At 39.5% G+C, this 5,055-nt stretch overlaps 1 pseudogene; it reads left to right on the top strand.

Moving 5' to 3' along the window:
* The first annotated feature begins 2,462 nt into the window (after window positions 1-2,462).
* LOC121039923 (tigger transposable element-derived protein 1-like) lies at window positions 2,463-4,274 on the top strand (annotated as a pseudogene).
* The last annotated feature ends 781 nt before the right edge of the window (window positions 4,275-5,055 follow it).

Here is a 5,055-nt window from a genome sequence, read left to right on the forward strand (position 1 = left end):
ATCCAAAATATATAAAAATTTATAAAGTTCAACACCCCAAAACCAAATAATCCAATTAAAAATGGGCAGAAGACATGAACAGACATTTCTCCAAAGAAGACATACAGATGGCCAACAGACACATGAAAACATACTCATCATTGCTTATCAGCAGGGAACTGCAAATCAAAACTACAATGAGATACTACCTCACAAATCAGAAAGGCTAAAATAAAAAACACAAGAAACCACAGATGTTGATGAGGATGTGGAGAAAGGAGAAACCTCTTGTACTGTTGGTGTGAATGCAAGCTGGCACAGCCACTGTGAAAAACAGTAAGGAGATTCCTCAGAAAGTCAAACATAGAACTACCCTGTGATCCAGCAATTGCATTACTGGATATGAATAAAAAAACTCCACCAATTCAAAGGGATATATGCATCCCTATGTTTACGGCAGTATTATTTACAACAATTAAGATACGGAAGCAGCCCAAGTATCCATCAATTGATAAATGGATAAAGAATATGTGATACACACACACACACATACGCGCGCGTGTACACACACACACACACACACACACACACACACACACACACACACACTGGAATATCATTCAGCTATAAAAAAATAAAATCTTACCATTTACAATGATTTGAATGGAGTTAGAGAGTATAATGCTAAATGAAATAAGTCAGAGAAAGACAAATATCACATGATTTCATTCATATGTGGAATTTAAGAAACAAAACAAATGAGCAAAGGGGAAAAAAAAGAGAGAAACCAGAACACAGACTTTTACTGATGGTTACCAGAGGGGAGGTGAGTGGGATGGGGGATGGTGATGGGCATGAAGGAATGCACCTGTCAGTGATGAGCACTGGATGATTAAAATAAAAACTTTAAAAGCATATTTATTGCTAGTGTATAGAAATACAATTGTTGATTTTTGTGTATTGGTCTTATATTCTTACACTTTGCTAAACTCACTTATGAGCATAGTGGATTTTTCAGTAAATTCCTTAGACTTGTCTATGTTCATGATCATATGGTCTATGAATAGAGATAGTTTCACTTCTTCATTTCTAGTTTGTATGCCTTTATTCCCTTTTGTTGCCATATTTCAATGCCTAGGAGCTGCAATATTATGTGGAATACAAGTGCTGAGAGCACATATTCTTCCCATGGTCTGAGTCCAGTTGAATAGCATTCAGTTTCTCATTAAGATGTTAGTAAATTAGGGGCACCTTGGTGGCTCAGTCAGTTAAGTGTCTGACTTCAGCTCAGGTCATGATCTTACTGTTCATTGGTTCGAGCCCCTCATTGGGCTCTGTGCCTACAGCTCAGAGCCTGGAGCCTGCTTTGGATCCTGTGTCTCCCTCTCTCTCCTCCCCTCCCATGCTTGTGCTCTGTCTCTCAGAAATAAACATTAAAAAAATAAAGATGTTAGTAAATTATAGTAGGTAAATTAATATTCTAGAATAGCAACATGAAAAATAGGCCTTGAGTCAACTGCTAGTTATAGCCCTGTACTCACTTTATCTGCATCATTACTGGGTACAACAGGATTTGGAACAATTTGTAAATAATTGCTTACTTCCTAGCTTTGAAAGAGAGCTTGTTTCACAGCCTTATGGAAACTTTTCCCCAAGTGATGATGAAATAACTAGTTCTTTAGCATGTAGAAGAAGCATAATGTCCTGCAAAAACAATCACGTTGAGTAAAATTAAGTCCATCAGATGTTCATCACTGATGTTCATGCTGAGAGGTTCATGCTTCAAGTAGTCTTCAAACAAGCTTGTCTGGGATCAATCCTTTTTGGCTGACTCCCTTTGGAGAGGATGTTGACATTTAACATTAAATTCATGAGCATATCTCATATTTATATAATATTCAAAGGCCAGCCACTGCTGCACGGAAAAAGCATGAGCGTATTCATGGACTGATTCCTCCACCACCTCCTCTCAACCCATTCCCTGCTTATAGAGGAAGTCAACTTCCTCTGAAAAGTTCCCTCAGCTCATCCGGAACTTTTCAGAATGGTCTCTCGATTGTGCCCAGCAATGATACTGCTCACTTTACAGGCATACTTCATTTTATTGTGCTTCACTTTATTGCATTTTGCAGACATTGTGGTTTTTTTTTTTTTTTATAAGCAAAAGGTTTGTGGCAGCCCCATGCTGAGCAGATCTATTGGCGCCATTTTCCAACAGCGTTTGCTCACTTTGTGTCTCTGTGCCACAGCATGGTAATTCTCAAAACATTTCAAATATTTTTATTATCATACTTTACATGATGATTCTGTGATCAGTAATCTTTGATTATCACTTTTATGATTGTTTTGGGGCTACATGAACTGTGCCTGTATAAGACAAACTTAATCTGTTTGGAGTGTTCTGACTGCTCCACTGACTGGTCATTCTCCATCTCGCTGTGTGTCCTCAGGCTCCCTGTTCTCTGAAACTTAACGATATTGAAATGAGGTCAGTTAATAACCCTGTCCTGGCCTCTAAGTGTTTAAGTGAAAGGAAGAGACACATGTCTCTCACTTTAAATCAGAAGCTACAAATTCTTAAGTTTAGTGAGAAACGCTTGGCAAAAGCTGAAATAGGCCCAGAGCTAGGCCTCTTGCACCAAACAGCTAGACAAGTTGTGAATGCAAAGGAAGAGTTCTTGAAGGAAATTAAAAGTGCTACTCCACTGAACACATGAAAGATAAGAAACCAAAACTGCCTTCTTGCTGATGTGGAGAGAGTTTTAGTGGTCTGGATACAATATCAAACCAGCTACAACATTCCCTTGGGCCAGAGCCTAATCCAGAGCACAGCCATAACTCTCTTCAATTCTACAAAGGCTGAGAATGGTGAGGAAGCTGCAGAAGAAAAGTTGGAAGGTAGCAGAGGTTGGTTCATGAGGTTTAAGGAAAGGAACCATCTCCATAACATAAAAGTACAAAGTGAAGCAGTGAGTGCTGATGTAGAAGCTGCAGCAAGTTATCCAGAAGATCCAGCTGAGATAATTCATGAAGGTGGCTAAACTCAACAATAGATATTCAATGTAGATAAAACAGCCTTCTATTTGAAGAAAATACCATCTAAGACTTACATAGCTAGAGAAGCTAGTGCCTCCCTTCAAAGCTTCAATGGTCAGGTCAACTTTCTTGTTAGGAGCTAACACAACTGGTAACTTTAAGTTGAAGCCAGTGCTCATTGACCATTCTGAAAATCTAGAAGTCCTTAAGAATTGTTCTAAATCCACTCTTCCTGTACTCTGTCAATGGAACAACAAAGCCTGGATGACAGTACATCTGTTTACAACATGGTTTACTGAATATTTTAAGCCCACTGTTGAAACTTGCTCAGATAAAAAGATTTCTTTCAAAATATGACTGCTCATTGATAATCTACCTGGTCAAGAGCTCTAACAGAGATGTGCAATGAGATTAATATTGTCTTCATGCCTGCTAAAAGAATATCCGTTCTTCAACCCATAGATGAAGGAGTAATTTTGACTTTCAAGTCTTATTAAGAAATATATTTCATAAGGCTACAGCTCCCATAGATATTGATTCCTCTGGTTGATCTGGGAAGTGTAAATTGAAAACTTTCTGGAAAGGATTCACCATTCTAGATGCCACTAAGAACATTTGTGGCATGAGAAGAACATTTTTTTCATGGGAGGAGGTCAAAATATCAACACAGGAGTTTGGAAGAAGTTGATTTCAACCCCCATGGAGGAGTCTGAGGGGTTCCAGACTTCAGTGGAGGAAGTCACTGCAGATGTGGTGGAAACAGCAAGAGAACTAGGATTAGAAGGAGAGCCTGAAGATGGGATTGAACTGTTGGAATCTCATGATCAAACTTGATTGGATGAGCAGTTGCTTCTTGCGGATGAACAAAGAAGGTTGTTCTTGAGATGGAATCTACTTCTGGTGAAGTTGCTGTGAAGACCATTGAAATGACAACAAAGGATTTAGAATATGATGTAAATTTAGTTGATGAAGCAGCAGCTGAGTTTGAGAAGATTGGCTCCATTTTTGAAAGAATTTCTGTGGGTAAAATGATATCAATAGCATTGCATGCTGCAGAGAAATCATTCGTGATGGGAAGGGTCAATGGATGTGACAAAACTTCATTGTCTCATTTTAGGAGATGACCACAACTACCCCAGCCTTCAGCCACCATGATCATTCAACAGCCATCAGCTATGAGGCAGGACCCTCCACCAGCAAAAAACATTATGTCTCACTGAAGGCCGATGATGGTTAGCATATTTTTAGCAATCGAGTATATTTTAATTAAGGTATGTACATTTTTTGAGACATAATTCTGTTGCACACTTAATAGACTACAGTTATGTTTATGTAACTTTTATATGCACTGGGAAACCAAAAAAGTCATTTAACTCACTTTATTGCCATATTTGCTTTATGGTGGTGGTCTTGGAACCACGCCTGTCAGATTTCCGAGATGTGCCTGTGCTACTTCTGCCTTCTCACTTAGCTCTCACTTGGTTGTGCTGGTCCTGCCCTCCCTGTGAATTTTGCTGTTTCTGCTGTGGGTACAGTGCACTGATGTTCCCGAAGCACAGTCCTTCAGGTGCTCTCTCTGTGAAAGGTTGCCCTTTATGCCCTCCAGCCTCGTAGTTCCTGAATTCAGCCCCTTCAGCATGTCACTGTCACCCTTCCCTTCACCAGGGCATGTGAAGAGGAGACTGGGAAATTTCTTTATTTCTTCTCTGTCTTCACCATTTTTCTGACCTCCTCATACCACAAACAAGCAAACCAAAAAACGCATTTTCTTCCTTTACTCAAAACATTAAAACCACCATGCATATTATTGCACACAAAAGGATACCTGTCAGGGACACCTACAAGCCAATGACAAACACATTTGTCCTCAGTTGGAAACCTGGCAACACAACACTGCCTGCATTGACTACAGTCAGCCAGTTGAGTGTTTCCGTTTGCAAAATCAATCTCAGGATCATTTCCTGAAGATTCAGAGAGCATTCCTGTGGGGGACACTGGAATGAATATGGATCAAAAGCAGAAATGGCATCTTCTCAATGC

Source organism: Herpailurus yagouaroundi, unplaced genomic scaffold (assembly GCF_014898765.1).
Source record: "Herpailurus yagouaroundi ecotype Mexico unplaced genomic scaffold, PumYag 181, whole genome shotgun sequence".
NCBI classification, from domain to species: Eukaryota; Metazoa; Chordata; class Mammalia; order Carnivora; family Felidae; genus Herpailurus; species Herpailurus yagouaroundi.